Below are 8,177 nucleotides of genomic sequence, written 5' to 3'. Positions count from 1 at the left end.
TTGAAAATTCTAGGTATTAAACTTTCTCAACTTCGCTATTTTGACAGGATATTTTGAAGTGCATCTAGTTCTTGCTATAAAATACATTTCTTTAGGGCTTCCCTGGTGGCGGCGCAGTGGTTGAGAGTCCACCTGCCGATGCAGGGGACACGGGTTCGTGCCCCGGTCCGGGAGGATCCCACATGCCGCGGAGTGGCTGGGCCCGTGAGCCATGGCCGCTGAGCCTGCGCATCCGGAGCTTGTGCTCCGCAACGGGAGAGGCCACAACAGTGAGAGGCCCACGTACTGCAAAAAAAACAAACAAAAAAACAAAAAAAAAACACATTTCTTCAATTATTAGTGAGGTTAAACAACTTTCTACTATTTTTACTAGCCATTTGCATCTTAGTATAAACATTTTCTTTGAATTCACTGCACATTTTTCTATTGGGTGATTAATCTTTCTCTTATTGTTCAATTTTTCTGTATGTTAAAGAAATTAGGCTTGGGCTTCCCTGGTGGCGCATTGGTTGAGAATCTGCCTGCTAATTCAGGGGACAAGGGTTCAAGCCCTGGTCTGGGAGGATCCCACATGCCGCGGAGCAGCTAGGCCTGTGAGCCACAACTACTGAGCCTGCGCGTCTGGAGCCTGTGCTCCGCAACAAGAGAGGCCACGATAGTGAGAGGCCCACGCACCGCGATGAAGAGTAGCCCCCACTTGCCACAACTAGAGAAAGCCCTCGCACAGAAACAAAGACCCAACACAGCAAAAATAAATAAATTATTTAATAAAAGAAGCTCTGCCCCTTCCTAGCTGTGTCCTCAGGTAAAATTGCTAAAAAAAAAAAAAAAAAAAAAGAAAAGAAAAAGAAATTAGGCTTGTGACCATTATTTACTCTATTTGACTTTTTTTTCACTTCCTTTCTTCCTAGGTTTATTTTTTCCTAATGGAAAATTTATATATATATATTTAATATATTTATATTATATATTTTTATATATGTTTCATCAAGTGTTTCATGATAGTTTTCATTATATGGAGGCACTATAATTTATTTAAACAGTCCTCTATTATTAGAATTTTATGTTGTTTCCCATTTCCTGAAGGCCACATCCTCTTGTTTTGTCCTGGGCTCCCTGAGAACTGAAGAATAGGTGAGTTTCTTCTCCACAGAGCCTCTTCATAAATATGTAAAAATTTTTCTTCTCTAGTTTAAATAATCATAATGACTTTAACCACATTTCATTTCATTTTTTGGATTCATTTTTGTTACTCTACTCTCAAATCCTCCCTCCCATTTCACATGTGCATTAAAATGCCAGTGCCCAAACTTGGCATGATACTTTAAGGTTGTGACCAATTCTAAGTTTAGCAGAGGGATACTTTCCTAACTCTTATATGTCACAGACCTATTAATATATTTCACTATCATAGTTAGCTTTATAAAAACAGCCACACTATACTGCTGACTCATTCGCAGCTGGTGGTCCCAGTCTATCGAATTCATAAAACTAGAAAAAATGTCTCATGCGTTAGATGAAAGAAAAAAAGATTCAAAAAGAGCCTGGAATGTTGGAACACTGAGCCAAAAGATGAAACTTATCAGGAAGAAATGAAAAGCTTTGCATTGAATTTAAAACTGAAAAAACCCACCTGAGTACAGGATAAGAATAATTTCACTTAACACCTAAACACTGAAACATTTTCATTTACTGTAAACTTAATATGTATCAGCAAAAATGTAAAACAGCTGCCAACAAATTTAATGCATTTTTTTAAATTTAATTCATTTTTGACACGAAAAAAAAAATTAATGTCTCTCCCCTCCCTCCTTCAGCCAAGGAAAGTTCTTGTTTGGCAAGGTCAGTTCCTGAGCCTTTTCAAGAGATTGGGGGCTTGGGTAAGAGGAAAAGATTTGATTGTTCTATTGGAAAATTTGGAAAGTTGCAGAAGAAAAAAGTCAGATGCTGAAGACAAGGGGAGGCACTAGAAAGGCAAAAGGCAGTTAAGTGCTGGATAGGAGAGAGGGTTTGGGAGTTTATAAAAGAGAAAAGAAAAATAAATTGGATTAGCTGCAGTTCTGTGGCAAGGGAGTCTTTTTAGATGAAGAAAGAGATTTTAAAGGAAGTGTTGCCATGTGTAATGAATATTGTGTCATGAATATTGTGTCATTTTGTGTGTGTTCTAAGAGACTTTAATAAAACTTAAACATTTTTTCCCAACCATTTTTGGATGTCTGACATGTGTATCTTTGGATGGAACTCTGAGCTGAGAAGCTGCCAGGAATATCTGAACTGTATACAGGTTACAAAATCTTACATGACATCAACAGAACTACAGTGTTCACCATGATAAAGATGTCAATTTTGTCATTTGGTCACACCTGTATTATCTTCAGCCCTGGGTACCACATTTTTACAAGGTATACTGGTTTGCTAGGGCTGCCATAATAAAGTACCACAGACTGAGCGGCATAAACAACAGAAATTTATTTTCTCACAATTCTGTAGGCTAGAAGTTAGAGATCAAGGTGTTGACAAGTTTCTTTTCTCTGAGGCACCTCTCCCTAGTTTATACACTGCCACCTTCTCCCAATGTCTTCGCAAGGCCCTCCTGTTATGTGTAACTGTGTCCTAATCTCCACTTTTTATATGGATGTCAGTTTTACTGGATTAGGGCCCACCACAATCACCTCACTTAAATTTAATTACCATTGTAAAGACCTTGTCTCCAAGTAGTCATATTCTGAGGTACTGGGGGTTAGGATTTTAACATACAAATTTTAAGGGTATACGATTTAGACCATAACACAAGGCTACTGACAAATTCAGTCTTTACTCTCATTTTTAGATCCCTTTGAATTTTTTCTTTTTTTTTAAGTTAATTAATTAATTAATTAATTAGATCCCTTTGATTTTTTTTTTTTTTTGCGGTATGCGGGCTTCTCACTGTTGTGGCCTCTCCTGTTGCGGAGCACAGGCTCCGGACGCGCAGGCTCAGCGGCCATGGCTCACGGGCCTAGCCGCTCTGCGGCATGTGGGATCTTCCCAGACCGGGGCACGAACCCATGTCCCCTGCATCGGCAGGCGGATTCTCAACCACTGCACCACCAGGGAAGCCCGATCCCTTTGAATTTTATCTCTGGTCTTTTGGGACTCTGACCCAAATGCTTATAATCTGTAGACAACCAGAATAGTTTCAATTTTTCCACTAAATTATTAATGCACATAATTTCTATTCCACTCAAAAGTATTTACATTCTGTACTTTGTTAGGTATGTGCAAAATGGTATTATATAAATTGGTCCTTTGGAGATGAAATACATATACACATGAAGAGAAACAATTTCCTTTTCTGCAAAATGAGCAAGTGGACTAGATAATCTGTATGGTCTCTTCCAGTCCTAAAAATCATACAATTCTAGTTCAAGGACAATGAAAGTATGCTGTTAAATATAATTTTTAAACATTGGATATGTTTTATGAAGAAAAGGCAGAGATCAAGTTAGGAACTGTGGAAGTTTTTCTCAAAATTTCAGTGGACAACCTAAAATATCTTGAAGGAAAGTCCTTTAGGTCCGATTGCCAACCTAGCGTTAAGCCTTCAGAATCATAATAACTCATACTGACAGCAATTCAGGCACCTAGTTTCATATTGTTTCTCTAACCAGCATTTTCTTTCAGAGTTGTATATGTTTCAAAACTGACCCAGGAGCGTTGACCATGTACATTCTTGACCTGTTGTACATTTCATGTCTCTTCACAGCTATTGGAAAAATGCAGCATATTTCCCATTTCCTTTACTATTATATCTTATAGTTTGTAGAAATATTAACATTTAATGAGCATTAAATGATTGTCCATATATTTAGGCAGAGAAGAATAGATAGTAAACTTCTGCAGTACACAGTTAAATATCTGCGTTTGACAGTATTTTACACATATTTATTCATATTTCCCAAGCTCATGTGGAAATCTATTCATACTTTCCAACAAACTGGGATTACACAGAAGATCTGCCAAACCTTAAAATTAGTTTTTTAAATACCTTGTACAAGTCAGAAAATATGTCTCATCTCTTTGAAGGTTGAAGACAGGCTAATATTTTACTTTTCCTTTAAAAAAAAAAGATAAGGACCAACTATCAGGCAAAAGTTGTGAAAATGTAGCAGTAATTCTAGGAGGTTGCTTTCTACAGTGCATTATTACACTTTGAGACTTTCATATAGTACCGAGGCTCACTTCTGACATCAAGTTAAAATCACTTTAGCATTAATAATTTTTATTTTTTATAAATTTATTTATTTGTTTGTTTGTTTTTGGCTGCGTTGGGTCTTTGTTGTTGAACACAGGCTTTTTTTGTAGTTGCAGCGAGAGGCGGCTACTCTTCATTGCGGTGCACAGGCCTATCATTAAAGTGGCTTCTCTTGTTGCAGAGCATGGACTCTAGATGTGCGGGCTTCAGTAGTTGTGGTTCACGGGCTCTAGAGTGCAGGCTCAGTAGTTGTGGCACACGGGCTTCGTTGCTCTGCGGCATGTGGGATCTTCCCAGACCAGGGCTCAAACCCGTGTCCCCTGCATTGGCAGGCGGATTCTTAACCACTGCACCACCAGGGAAGCCTGCGTTAATAATTTTTAAGTGAAACATTTTCTGAGGGTGGAAAAGAGCCATATTGGATTTTATCTTGTTATGAAATTTTAAAAGTGCCTTGTATCAAGAAAGTAGATATTGTGCTTAGCATTATTAACATATTCTATTTAGAAAAATGACATTGTTATTCATATGAAAACAGATTTTGGTCTAGGTAAAGTTAAATGACTTCACAGGTTTCAAACATGTATACATGAAATTATAAAAATTAAATACAGTTCAAGCAAGGACTTGACTGCTCTTCTGCTATAAAGAGAATATTTGATTTATCTATTATTGTAAAGCAAACTGTCCCAGAACTTAATGGCTTAAAATAAAGACTTGGCAAACTTTTTCTGTAAAGGGCCAAATTGTAGATATCTTTAGACTTTGTGGGCCATATAATCTCTGTCACAACTATTCAAGTCGGCTGTTGTAGCACAAAAGCAGACATAAACAATATGTAAACAAAGGGGTATGGATATATTCCAACATAACTTTATTTATAAAAAGAGACAGTGAGCCAAATTTGGCCCACAGGCTATAATTTATCTCTTGGTTTATTAAAGGCTCAAAATTCTATGGGTTGACATTTTGGGCAGGGCTCTTTGACGATGACTTGTCTCTGATCTCCATGGTTGGCTGGGTTGATGCATATGTTTCTAATCAGTTGGCAAGTTGACTCTGGGGCAGAATGGTCTCACTCACATGCCTGGCAGTTGACTGAGGGCCTCATTTGCCTCCATATGACCTCTGTAGTAGGCTAGCTTGGGGTTTCTCACATGGCAGCTAGATTCCAGAGGGGCAAAAGCAGAAGCTTCAAGTCCTCTTTGAGGCCTCAGCTAGGAAGTCACACAATGTCATGTCACCATATTCTACTGGTCAAATTCTCAAGACTGGCCCAGATTTAAGGTGTGTGGAAATACACTCTACCTCTTGATGGGAAAAGCTGCAAAGAATTTGTGGCCATTTAAAATTCACCACAGGGAGTAAATTCTGTTAAGTAGAACTGTAATATTGTACACATGAACTATATAAGGTTATAAACCAATGTTACCTCAAAAAAAATAAATTTAAAAAAAAAAGGAGTGAGAGGGCAGACAGCAGAAGCAAGAAGAACTACAATCCTGCACCCTGTGGAACAAAAACCACATTCACAGAAAGACAGACAAAATGAAAAGGCAGAGGGCTATGTACCAGATGAAGGAACAAGATAAAACTCCAGAAAAACAACTAAATGAGGTGGAGATAGGTAACCTTCCAGAAAAAGAATTAAGAATAATGATAGTGAAGATGATCCAAGACCTCGGAAAAAGAACGGAGGCAAAGATCGAGTAGATGCAAGAAATGTTTAACAGGGCTTCCCTGGTGGCGCAGTGGTTGAGAGTCCGCCTGTCGATGCAGGGGAGACGGGTTCGTGCCCCGGTCCGGGAGGATCCCGCGTGCCGCGGAGCGGCTGGGCCCGTGAGCCATGGCCGCTGAGCCTGCGCGTCCGGAGCCTGTGCTCCGTGACGGGAGAGGCCACAGCGGTGAGAGGCCCGCGTACCGCAAAAAAAAAAAAAAAAAAAAAGAAATGTTTAACAAAGACCTAGAAGAATTAAAGAGCAAACAAACAGAGATGAACAATACAATAACTGAAATGAAAAATACACTAGAAGGAATCAATAGCAGAATAACGGAGGCTGAAGAACGGATAAGTGACCTGGAAGACAGAATGGTGGAATTCACTGCTGCAGATCAGAATAAAGAAAAGAGAATTAAAAGAAATGAAGACAGCCTAAGAGACCTCTGGGACAACATTAAATGCAACAACATTCACATTATAGGGGTCCCAGAAGGTGAACAGAGAGAGAAAGGATCCAATAAAATATTTGAAGAGAATATAGTCGAAAACTACCCTAACATGGGAAATGAAATAGCCACCCTACTGCAGGAAGCAGAGAGTCCAATACAGGATAAACCCAAGGAGAAACATGCTGAGACACATAGTAAGCAAATTGGCAAAAATTAAAGAAAAGAAAAATTATTAAAAGCAGCAAGGGAAAAATGACAAATAACACACAAGGGAACTCCCATAAGGTTAACAGATGATTTTTCAGCAGAAACTCTACAAGCCAGAAGGGAGTGACATGATATACTTAAAGTGATGAAAGGGAAGAACCTACAACCAAGATTACTCTACCCGGCAAGGATCTCATTCAGATTCAATGGAGAAATCAAAAGCTTTACAGACAAGCAAAAGGTAAGAGAATTCAGGACCACAAAACCAGCTCTACAAAAAATGCTAAAGGAACTTCTCTAAGGGGAAAACACAAGAGAAGAAAAGGACCTAAAAAAACAAACCGAAAACAATTAAGAAAATCATCATAGGAACATACATATCGATAATTACCCTAAACGTGAATGGATTAAATGCTCCAACCAAAAGACACAGGCTTGCTGAATGGATACAAAAACAAGAGCCATATATATGCTGTCTACAAGAGACCCACTTCAGACCTAGGGACACGTTCAGACTGAGAGTGATGGGATTGAAAAAGATATTCCATGCAAATGGAAATCAAAAGACAGCTGGAGTAGCAATACTCATATCAGATAAAATAGACTTTAAAATAAAGAATGGGGCTTCCCTGGTGGCGCAGTGGTCGAGAGTCCGCCTGCCGATGCAGGGGACACGGGTTCGTGCCCCGGTCTGGGAAGATCCCACATGCCACGGAGCGGCTGGGCCCATGAGCCATGGCCGCTGAGCCTGCACGTCTGGACCCTGTGCTCCGCAACAGGAGAGGCCAAAGCAGTGAGAGGCCCGCGTATTGCAAAAAATAAAAAAATAATAATAATAAAAAATAAAGAATGTTACAAGAGACAAGGAAGGACACTACATAATGATCAGGGGATCAGTCAAGAAGAAGATATAACAATTATAAATATATATGCACCCAACATAGGAGGACCTCAATACATAAGGCAACTGTTAACAGCTAAAAAAGAGGAAATTGACAGTAACACAATAATAGTGGGGGACTGTAACACCTCACTTACACCAATGGATAGATCATCCAAAATGAAAATAAATAAGGAAACAGAAGCTTTAAATGACACAATAGACTAGGTAGATTTAATTGATATTTATAGGACATCCCATCCAAAAACAGCAGATTACACTTTCTTCTCAAGTGCACACTGAACATTCTTTAGGATAGATCACATCTTCGGTCACAAAGCAAGCCTCAGTAAATTTAAGAAAACTGAAATCATATAAAGCATATTTTCTGACCACAATGCTATGAGATTAGAAATGACTTACAGGGAACAAAACGTAAAAAATACAAACACATGGAGGCTAAACAATACGTTACTAAATAACCAAGAGATCACTGAAGAAATCAAAGAGGAAATCAAAAAATACCTACAGACAAATGACAATGAAAACACGACAATCCAAAACCTATGAGATGCAGCAAAAGCAGTTCTAAGAGGGAAGTTTATATCTACACAAGCCTACCTCACGAAACAAGAAAAATATCAAATAACAATCTAACCCTACACGTAAAGGAACTAGAGAAAGAAG

Source organism: Mesoplodon densirostris, chromosome 4, assembly GCF_025265405.1.
Source record: "Mesoplodon densirostris isolate mMesDen1 chromosome 4, mMesDen1 primary haplotype, whole genome shotgun sequence".
In the NCBI taxonomy this organism is placed as follows: Eukaryota; Metazoa; Chordata; class Mammalia; order Artiodactyla; family Ziphiidae; genus Mesoplodon; species Mesoplodon densirostris.
Note: the sequence above shows the minus strand (reverse complement) of the source record.